This window comes from Hordeum vulgare, chromosome 5H (genome assembly GCF_904849725.1).
Source record: "Hordeum vulgare subsp. vulgare chromosome 5H, MorexV3_pseudomolecules_assembly, whole genome shotgun sequence".
Classification (NCBI taxonomy): domain Eukaryota; kingdom Viridiplantae; phylum Streptophyta; class Magnoliopsida; order Poales; family Poaceae; genus Hordeum; species Hordeum vulgare.
In genome coordinates, this window is record NC_058522.1 from 292973958 (window position 1) to 292986117 (window position 12160).

A 12160-nucleotide genomic window follows, 5' to 3' on the forward strand; every position below is an offset into this window, starting at 1 on the left:
CAACTAAACATGGGTATGGGCAATGCCCTTGGCTTGTGCCAAGCTTGGGGGAGTTGCCCCGGTATCATATCACCATCACATCTTTTGCCTTTACCTTTGTTTCAGTTTTCCTTTTCAGTTTTCTCTTTCTCTAGTAGATTAAAAGTCTTAGTGTTTTAGTCTTGAGTTTTGCTTTGTGTCACCCCAATGTATTCGAGCTCGTGAGCCATATAATAAAGAGTGTCTTAGTTGAAGGGCTTTGCCTCTTGCCATGATCAAAAGAGTGAGAATAGAACAAAAGCATGAAAGATCATGTAATGATCTTATGGGAAGTGATTGCTTCACATATAAAAAGAATGAGCATTGAAACTTGTTGAGGGTATACAAACGTAGACCTTGGTCATGGTTGCAATTAATAGGAAGTGATAAAGAAGGAGAGGTTCACATATAAATATATCATCTCTGACACCATCTATGATTGTGAACACTCACTAAACTATTGCATGCCTAGAAGTAGATGTTGGACAAGGAAGACAACATAATGAATTGTGTTTGCTTGGCTCCGAACAATGTTATATGATTAGAGATCCCTTAGCATATGACGATTGCTTCCACCTCACATTAGCCAAACCTCCCGCACTAAGTAGAGATACTACTTGTGCATCCATAAACCTTCAACCCAGTTTGCCATGTGAGTCCACCATACCTACCTATGGATTGAATAAGATCCCTCGAGTAAGTTGTCATCGGTGCAAGCAATAAAAATTGTTCTCTAATATGTATGATCTATTAGTGTGTGGAAAATAAGCTTTGTACGAACCTGTGATGAGGAAGACATAAAAGCGACAGAATGCATAATAAAGTTCTATATCACAGGGGGAAATATAAAGTGACGTTCCTCCGCACTAAGAGGACACACATCCAAACCTCAAAAGTGCATGACAACCTCTGCTTCCCTCTACGAAGGGCCTATCTTGTACCTTTACTTTTTGCCCCTGAAAGAGTCATGGTGATCTTCACCAATTCCTTATCTCGCCTTTATCTTGGCTAACGTCATATGCTTGGGAAAGATCTATATTCATATGTCAACTTGGAGGTAAGTATTCATGAATTATTATTGTTGACATTACCCTTGAGGTAAGCTGTTGGGAGGCAAAACTATAAGCCCCTATCTTTCTCTGTGTCCAGCTGAAACTTTGATCTCATGAGTACCACGTGAGTTGTAGCAATTGTAGAGAGCAAAAGAATGATTGAGGATGTGGATTTGCTTTACAAGCTTTTATTTGAATCTTTCTGATGTTGTGATAAATTGCAATTGCTTCAATGACTAAAGGCTATCGGTTCTTACTTCTCGGTAAGGTTCTTGATCCATGCTTTACTTTGTGAAGGAATTATCACTTCAGCATGAGAGATTATATGTTGGCATTGCTATTCTGATCATGATCATGATGCATGCATGTTCGTATCTTGTTTTGTTGACACCTCTCTCCCTAAACATGTGGACATATTTATTGAGCTAGGCTTTCGCTTGAGGACAAGCGAGGTCTAAGCTTGGGGGAGTTGATACGTCCATTTTGCATCATGTTTTCATGTTGATATTTATCGCTTCTTGGGCTATTATTTCACTTCACGGTACAATGCTTATGCCTTTTCTCTCTTATTTTGCAAGGTTTACATGAAGAGGGAGAATGCCGGCAACTGGAATTCTCGCCTGAAAGTGGAGCAAGTTTGAGATACCTATTCTGCGCAACTCCAAACGCCGTAAAAATCAACAAGGATTTTTTTTCTTGATTTATCAAAAATACTCGACCGAAGAAGTCCTAGAGGGGTGCCAAGGGGTTACCACAAGCCTGCACGGCGCGGCCACCCCCCAGGTCGCGCCATGGGGGCTTGCGGGCACCCTGATGGCCCACTTGCCCCCCTCATTTTCTATATGAAGGGTTTCGTCCAGGAAAAAAACAAGGAGGAGCTTTTTTGTGGTTTCGCCGCCGCCACGAGGCGGAACTTGAGCAGAACCAATCTAGAGCTCCGGCAAGACGATCTTGCCGGGGAAACTTCCCTCCCGGAGGGGGAAATCGTCGCCATCGTCATCACCAACACTCCTCTCATCGGAGGGGACTCGTCACCATCAACATCTTCATCGGCACCATCTCATCTCCAAACCCTAGTTCATCACTTGTAACCAATCTCCGTCTCGCGACTCCGATTCGTACTTGTAAAGTTGCTAGTAGTGTTGATTACTCTTTGTAGTTGATGCTAGTTGGATTATTTGGTGGAAGAGTTTATGTTCAGATCCTTGATGCTACTCATTACCTCTCTGATCATGAATATGATTACACTTTGTGAGTAGTTACTTTTGTTCCTGAGGACATGGGATAAGTCATGCTAATAGTAGTCATGTGAATTTGGTATTCGTTCGGTATTTTGATATGTTGCATGTTGTTTTTCCTCTAGTGGTGTTATGTGAACGTCGACTACATAACACTTCACCATTATATAGGCCTAGAGGAAGGCGTTGGGAAGTAGTAAGTAGATGATGGGTTGCTAGAGTGACAGAAGCTTAAACCCTAGTTTATGCATTACTTCGTAAGGGGCTGATTTGGATCCACTAGTTTAATGCTATGGTTAGACTTTGTCTTACTTCTTCTTTCGTAGTTGTGGATTCTTGCGAGAGGGGTTAATCATAAGTGGGATGCTTTTCGAAGTAAGGGCAGTACCCAAGCGCCGGTCCACCCACATATCAAACTATCAAAGTAACAAACGTGAATCATATGAACATGATAGAAACTAGCGTGACAGAAATTCCCGTGTGTCCTCGGGAGCGGTTTTCCTCCTATAAGACTTTGTCCAGGCTTGTCCCTTGCTACAAAAGGGATTGGGCCACTTTGCTGCATCGTTGCTACTTTTGTTAATTGTTGCTTGCTACGAATCATCTCACCACACAATCACTTGTTACCGACAATTTCAGTGCCTGTAGATTTTACCTTGCTAAAAACCACTTGTCAGATCCGTCTGCTCCTTGTTGGGTTCAACACTCTTACTTATCGAAAGGACTACGATTGATCCCCTATACTTGTGGGTCATCAGATGCCTATCATCTTTAGGACTAATTTCATAGCACACACCAATTACCAAGTTACTTAGAGATAGCACCCTCAAAAAGATATAAGTGAAGATCGAGAGTTTTTATTTCCACAAAATGTGACACCGCCATGCTCTACAAAGATTTAAGTGAAGCACTAGAGCAAAGTTATCTATTTCAAAATATATAAGTGAAGCACATGCGAGCTAAATTGCCTAACTCAAAAGATATAAGTGAAGCTCATTGAGTATTCTAGCAAATTCACGATGAGTGCTCGTCCCTCTCAAAAAGGTGTGCAGCAAGGATGATTGTGAAAAAACAAAAAGAAAATACTCCTATAATACATGACGCTCCAAGCAAAACACATATCATGTGGTGAATAAAAATATAGCTCCAAGTAACGTTACCGATCGATTGAAGACGAAAAAGGGGATGCCTTCCCGGGGCATCCCCAAGCTTAGGCTTTTTGGTGTCCTTGAATTAGGCTTGTGATGTATTGGGCATCCCCAAGCTTAAGCTCTTTCCACTCTTTATTCCATTGTCCACGAGAACATCACCCAAAACTTGAAAACTTCACAACACAAAACTTAAACAGAAACTCGTGATATCATTAGCATAAGAAAACAAACCACCAACTCTTTAGGTACTATAGTAAACTTGATTTCCTTTTAGATTTATGTTATATTACTGTATTCTCACTTTTTCATGGCTATTACCCCCCCCCCCCCGATACTAACCATAGTTTCATCAAAATAAGCAATCAACACAACAAAAACAGAATCTGTCAAAATCAGACCAGTGTGTAGCAATCTGTATACTTCGTATACCTCTGGTATCCCAAAACTCTAAAAAATTATGACAAATAGGGAAATTTGCATATCAATCATCAGCAAAAGTAATCAACTCAAAAGCTGTTTCTGGATAGGAATTAAAAATAATTTTGTGAGCACAAAGTTTCTGTCTTTTTTCAGCATGATTAAACAACTATTACCAAAACTAATCATAAAGGTTCTACTTGGCACAGACACTAATTAAAACATAAAAAACACAACCATAACAGAATCATGATGGTGTGTACTCAACAAAACAGAAAGTAAAAAGCAAAAATAAATTTATTCATTGGGTTGCCTCCCAACAAGCGCTATCGTTTAACGCCCTTAGCTTGGCATTGATAATTTAATGATGCTCACACAAAAGACAAGAATAGAAGCACAACGAGAGCATCATAAAGCATGTGAAAATCACATCTAAGTCTAACATACTTCCTATGCATAGGCATTTTATAGGAAATCAAATTATCAAGACAAGCAATAACTACCATATGCAAGGAAGAAGAAAGAGACAATATCAATCTCAACATAACGAGAGGTAATTTAGTAACATGAAAGTTTCTACCACAATATTTTCCTCTCTCGTAACAATTAGATGTGGGATCATATTCAAATTCAACAATATAGCTATCACATAGGATATTCTTTTCATGATCCACATGCATGCAAAGTTGACGCTCTTCAAAAATAGTGGGATTATGATCAACTAAAGTCATGACTTCTCCAAACCCACTTTCAATATTATTGCAAATATCATATTCATCATGAGGCTTAAACAAATTTTCAAGATCATAAGAAAAATCATCACCCCAATCATGATCATTGCAACAAGTAGTGGATATAGCAAAACTAGCATCCCCAAGCTTAGGGTTTTGTATATTTTTAGCATGATTGTCATTAATAGAATTCGTAGTGAAACCATTGCAATCATTCTTTTCATTCAAGGGGCCCTCGTGAATCACTTCATAGATTTCTTCATCACAATTTTCAGATTCACGCATCTCAAGCAGAACTTCATCAAGATAATCTAGTGCACAAAACTCAGTAGCAATTGGTTCAACATAATCGGATCTTTTGAAAAGATTAGCAAGTGGATGAGGATCCATATCAATAGATACTTAGCAAGCAAAGATGCAAGCATATTGAAGGCACATAGCACACAAGCAAAGGAAAGGCAAACGAAAAAGGCAAATATTTTTGTATTTTTTTCAGAAGTGGGGGAGAGGAAAAGAAGAGGCAAAAGGCAAATAATATAATGCAAGAGATGAGTTTGCGATAGTTACTTCGATATGCTTCACTTTGAATACTCCCCGACAACGGTGCCAGAAATCCTTCTTGGTACCTCTTGAGATTGCGCTGGTTTTTCCCTTGAAGAGGAAAGGGTGATGCACCAAAGTAGCGATAAGTATTTCCCTCAGTTTGAGAACCAAGGTATCAATCCAGTAGGAGTATCAAGATGAGGCACCAATGTACCTACGCAAAAACAAACAAACTTGCACCCAATGCTATAAAGGGGTTGTCAATCCCTTCATGATTATTTGCAAGGTGAGATGTGAAGGTGAAAAGTGCAACAAAGTAATTTTGTAGATCTGAATATAGGATGTGAAGTAGACCCGGGGACCATAGTATTCACTAGAGGCTTCTCTCATGGTAGCAAGTATTACGGTGGGTGAACGAATTACTGTCGAGCAATTGATAGAATCGCGCAAAGTCATGATGATACCCAAGGCAATGATCATACATATGGGCATCACGTCCGAGACAAGTAGACCGGTACTTTGTGCATCTACTACTATTACTACACACATCGACCGCTATCCAGCATGTATCTAGTGTACTGAGTTCATATCAAGCAGAGTAATGCCTTAAGCAATATGACATGATGTAGAGGGATAGATTCATGCAATATGATATAAACCCCATCTTTTTACCCTTAATGGCAACAACATGATGCGTGCCTCGCTACCCCTTCTGTCACTAGGTGAGGACATCGCACGGTATGAACCCAAAACCAAGCACATCTCCCATTGCAAGAATTATAGATCAAGTTGGCCAAACGAAACCCACAACTCAAAGAGAATTACAAGGATACGAAATCATGCATATAAGAGATCAAAGGAGACTCAAATAATATTCATAGATAATCTGATCATAAATCCAGAATTCATTGGATCTCGACAAACACACCGCAAAATAAAGTTACATCGGATAGATCTCCATGAAGATCACGGAGAACTTTGTATTGAAGATCCAAGAGAGAGAAGAAGCCATCTAGCTACTAGCTATGGACCCGAAGGTCTGTGGTGAACTACTCACGCATCATCGGAGAGGCAATGGTGTTGATGAAGAAGCCCTCCGTGTTCGAATACCCCTCCGGAAGGGCACCAGAACGGTCCCCAGATGGGATCTTGCGGAGACAGAAGCATGCGTCGGCGGAAAAGTATTTTCATGGCTTTCCCCTTTGGTTCGGGATTTTAGAGAATTTATAGGTGAAAGAAGTAGGGCAAAGGAGTTACGTGGGCCCCACAAGCCTGCCAGGCGCGCCCCCCCAGGCCACGGCTAGGGGGCTTGTGATCTCCCCTGAAGTCTCCTGCCTTGGTTCTCAAGTCCCGTGCATATCTTTTGTTATGGAAAAAATCACCCCGCAGGTTTTATTCCGTTTGGACTCCGTTTAATATTCTTCTCTGGAAAAGGTCAAAAACACGGAAAAAACAGAAACTGGCACTTGGCACTGAGTTAATAGGTTAGTCCCAAATATATATATATAATAGCATATTCATGCATATAAAACATCCAAAGTTGACATGATAATAGCATGGAACCATAAAAAATTATAGATACGTTGGAGACGTATCAGTGCCATACTTGCACCATAGCCCAGTCGCACCGTACTTGCACTAGACGCCGGGGGTGCCGTTCGAATGGGTCTTGTCGTTCGCGTTGCCTGCGGCCCCTTCGATGCCAACAAGCTTGTCGGTAGGATCAAGCGCCTCGTTGGCCCAGGTGTCCAGCGGGGAGCAGTAGAAGAAAATGGCCGTCGCATCCTCGAGCTAGTAACCTATGACAAAATAGCCAGCTTGGAGTTCAAAATATCGCTCCAACTGTACCACGAGCGTGTAAACCGCATGGACGAACGCGTGAAAGAACTTCCATAGGTTAGGGTGGTAGTGATGGACGCGTTCTATTTTGTTGAATCGTTTTGATGTGGACCCAATGTCTAGACACCAATCATAATATTGGCATGTTTCGATGTGTCAATGATTTATGTTCTATTATTAAGTTTCAATATGTGTAAGAGGCTAACAGCTAGAGCCAGAAATCGATATGAAAACAGATAGAAATGTGAAACCAATAATATATATTAATTATGCAATAACTCATTAGAATGCATATACATGATGATAGTACTTAACATAATACGTAAAATGAATAAAACTAAACTAATAATAACCCCTCCTTGGGTGGGGAACAACAAAGCGAGAGCCTCTCACCAGCGGCTCCCTAATGCGTGGCGGCCTCCCAACATGGAAAGAGTTCGCCACCTCCTCCGCCTCACGGCGCTCGACATGCCGATCAGCCTCCTGCCAGTGGAGGCGCGCGACCATGCACGCAATCTCACTGGGCGTCCACAAGATCTCTTTGGTGGTGGCACACTTGAGCTTATCGGCCCACGTCCATGCAACGATGAGGCACCTATCGCCTCTTGCTTTGATTGCGTGGTACCGACCATCTTTGTGCACCTCCTTCACTCCTCGGCACGCCCGTCGCCAAAGCTCCAGATCCTCCCTTTTTTTGCGGCTCTAAGGGCATAACAGGCCGCGAGGTTCGTGGTGCGCTCCTCAGACCACTCGTTCTTGAACGACACCTGCTTGGCTCTCTCAGACATCGGTTGTGCCTTTCACAAAGCCAGACTGTACTGGCCCCAAAACTAATCTTTAGTTGGGGGTCAGGCGGGACCTCATTTCAGGGCGGGCAGGGTTCCTTCTTGTTGTTTTGGTGCGCCTTGTCCTCTCGGGGTGGCTCCTCCTCCTTTGTTTCTGCACACACGAGACACACCTTGGAAGAGTTTTGTGCAAGGGGTGGGGAGAGAGACGAGAGAATGCAGGAGGGTTGACATCTCGACAGGCAACATTTATAGACGGATAGAATCTTGATCAATGCCAGCATAAGAAAGGAAGGGAGACTACAACGAACGCGCCGCTCGCCAGAATTCAATGGCCTCGATTGCAAACAATTGCGGTGTCAATTGTCGTGTGTGACTTAAGATCACCGTCGGTTCCCAATGCATGACCCCATGTGATTAATAGCCCACAAAAAGTGGCTTTGAAAACTCGAAACGTGAAACAGAGTGCCAATCATGTGGGGCATGTTTGTCTTGCCAAATATTTACATTTTCTATCCAAATGTAATGCAGGCATACTATTTGTGTTACGAAGCAAGTCTAGTACTTTAACCACGACATCTTGGCCCTATGTTGGGAATCATGCAAATTTTCATGTACTTCAAAGCATTTTTAATTATTGTTTTGAATTTAGTAACCTAGTTTCTCAATGCTTGTGTCCATACGGTTACTCAAGATGTTTGGAAATCCTTCAAATTTATTGCATGGGGCATATATATAGAAGCAAGTAGTATGTAAATATGATTTTTCTCGCAGTTTTTGCTTCCTTTTGCTTGTTCGTGTGTTCGAGTTTTGAACTATGGCCATTAAATTCCTAGAAACTAACTTAATGTATAAAAATGCCAATAGAATGCCCAAAATTTTCAAATTTTAGGATGTCGGTCGTATTCGTGCATTGTAACAATGAAAAAAAACTAGGCCGAATGAGAAAATAATTGGTGGTTCATCATCACACAAGGTCCCATGTTCCCTCGCGGGACCACTCACCTTTGTGTGATGATCAAGTTTGTGAGAGGCATTTGTCTGAAGTTGGCAATGGGGATTACTTAGGTGGGTATTGGAGTCCCATCCCTGTCCCCAGCACCGCCCTTCCATCCCCGTCCCATTCTCCGTACCCGTGCGCGGGGATAAAAGTGTTACCATCCCCGTCCCCACCGGGTTCTTTATCCTCGTGGGGAAACCTTTCCCCACACATGCATTTAAGAATAACCTTTGATAGTGTTTCAATATAAATATATAGTATTTAAATGCATTTAAGATTTGGGATTTCTTAGGGATTTTCGGGCAAAAGGAGTGGAATGTGTGGAAATTTGGGTGACCGAGGGTGCAAATTACATGGGGTCTACTAATTTCACAGCCCACATGTAATTACTTCATGGGTAAGGCGGGTATTGCTATCCATCGCCTTCCCCGTCCTGCATGTTGGGTAGGGTATTTGACTCACCAGCTTCCGCATGGGCATTCAACCTGGCACTTTCGCGTGGCCTAATAAAGTAGTTACCCATGGGGATGCGGGTAACGGTTAACCATTGTCAGCTTGACATGTGTGAAAGATTAGACTACTGCAGGATGGTCCAAAGAAGACACATCAATCAGAGATTATCTCGAACAAGACATTACATTGACCACGACATTTGGCCCCATGTCAGGAAATCATGCATATTTTCATGTACGTCAAAGCATTTTTTGTCTTTTCAATATAAAAACCTATATTACCAATGCTTGTGTCCAAATCTTTACACAATATGTTTGGAACTCCTTTAAATTTATTGCACGTGGCATATATATGGAAGCAAGTGGTACATATATATGATTTTTCATCTTTTTTGCTTCAATTTGGTTGTTCATGTGTTTTAGTTTTGAACTATGGCCATTAAATTCCTGGAAAGTAACTTAATGTATAAAAATGCCAATAGAACGACAATTTTTTTTTAAATTTTAGGTTGTCGGTCGTATTCGTACACTATAACAATGAAAAAAACTAGGTTGAATGAGGCCGCAATTGGCGGTTCGTCATCACACAAGGCTCTATGTTCCATCTTGAAACCATGACCCTTCTTGTGATGCTCCAGTTTGTGAGAGGCATGTGTGAAATATTATCTCGAACAAGCCGTTACTTTCATCACGACATCTTGGCACCATGTCGTGAAGTCATGTATATTTTCATGTACTTTAGAGCACTTCTTAAATTTTTGAATTAAAAAACCAAGATTCCCAATGTGTGTGTCCAAACCGTTACTCAAGATGTTTGGAACTCCTTCAAATTTATTGCACGTGGCATATATAGGGAAGCAAGTAGTACATAAATATGATTTTCCAGTAGTTTTTGCTTTATCTTGCATGTTCATGTGTTTCAGATTTAAATTATGGCCTTTAAATTTCTAGAAACTAACTTAATGTACAAAAATGCCAATTGAACCCCGAATATTTCCAAATTTTAGGATGTCGTTCGTGCATTGTCACTGTAGGAATCTTTTTCTTACAATGTAAACAATATACATTACTGTTGTATCCCAAAATAGTTTTACAATTCAATACAAAAAGTGAACTTCATACACACGGTTCCATATAGGAACCATTTGCGATGAAAATTCACGGATCTATTTATTACTTACGAGGGAAGGTTCGTTGGCTCCGTCTAGCTCGGATTACATTCACCCTACATCCACATTCCCCAACAGACCCTTTCTACAAAGAATGACGTCGTTGGAACGCTTCGTAAGGGTCCTTATGACCGCCCCCTCGGCCCCGAGAGGTCCCGCGTCTACCAAGAACGTGACCGCCTGGGCCGAGAGTGCAACCTCTTCTATCTTCAGCATGGCCGCATCCGCCGAAAGGGCTTCTGCAGCGGCCGCAAGGGCGTCTGTAGCTACAGAGATGGCAGGTGTAGCTGCTGCAACGGCGGCTGCAAACTCCAAGAGCGCTCGAGTAGCGTACCGTGTCATGGAGGCCGCCCTAGCCGGGGACGAGGCCAATACAGGACAATATCGAGAACGCCCATACCAAGATACTCCACGCTTCGTCGGAATACAACATGCCACACATGTCAGAAGAAGCGGTTGATGCGGATCCTGAGATGCATGCTGACGGTGCGGCAGTGGAGACCATGGAGCCACTTCCCCACGAGATCTCCAAGCGAGAGCTGGAGATGCGGGAGCCGTCCGAGAGCATCGTGCATTGGGAGGAGTTGCGCGTGGCTCGGGAGGAGGTCGAGAAGCGCTTGTCCATCGAGGAATCAGGGGTGGAGTACCAACACGAGCTCTGGTCTCGCCACTACTATGAGTACTACAATGACGAAGGCAACACCTTTGACGAAGGCAACACCGAGGATGAGGATGTCACCGTGCTCGAATTCAACTTGGGGGACGCGGAGTCCAGCACCAGTGGAATGTTGTCCAGACAAGTCGTGAACATCTCATCGAAAATCGGCGAGGCATAGGGCAGCGTCTCATCGATTTCTTTGTTAAAATTATGTGTAGTAGTAATAGCCTTTGTTCAGAGAGTCGGTCTTTTTTAGAGCTATGTCTGTAGTTCAAGCAGCTTAATTATTTAGCGAACTTGCTCTATTTAGTAACTATGAACTATGTGTTCGCTAATTTGTATACCCAAGTTAGTAGTTGATGTTAAATTATGCAATGACGGGGATGTGCACTTAACTAGGGAATACGTGGGGAGGGAAAAAATTGTATGTTCTAGATCATCACACACGATAAAAATAGAAACATCGTGTCTGATCAATCTTTGTGCGCCAAGTTTCCCTCCAACGAGCGAAAAATTTCACCAACCGCCGAAATATCTGCCTCCTCCCCCTCCAAGGGCCACATTTACCGTGTTACCCCCCCCCCCGGCCGCCGTCGCCACATCTCTCCCTCTAGCATCCAACCACCGCGAACATGCCATGGTCTCGTCGAATGACCCCTCAAACGGTATCTTTGACAATGAATCTCTCACCAGTCAGGTATTTGTCTCTATTCTCTCTGGCTTAATCAGGCTTAGGGTTTTGGTTTGGAATTGGGGATTCTAAAGCGGCAAGCCAATTTGAGCCATTTCTTTCCCTTTTAGATCCCTAGGACAACCAGTTCCAAGGAATGGAGCAGGGTAGCTGAAGACATGTCTGTTCATGGTCAACATCAATTTCCTTTTGTGAAGTTACGAGCTTTTGAATCTGAGTACAGTGGGAGGAAGTTTCTCGCATGTGCAAAGAAGGTTAGCCTAACTCTCATTGTTAGAAATCATTTGTTATATTAGGTATGATTCATACACTTACCGTGTGCTTTTTGATTCTGGATGTGATTAAGACACTTTCATAGTTTTACGATTGTGAGTGCCATTTTAACTGGGATTGGTAGTAATATGTTATAAGTTTGT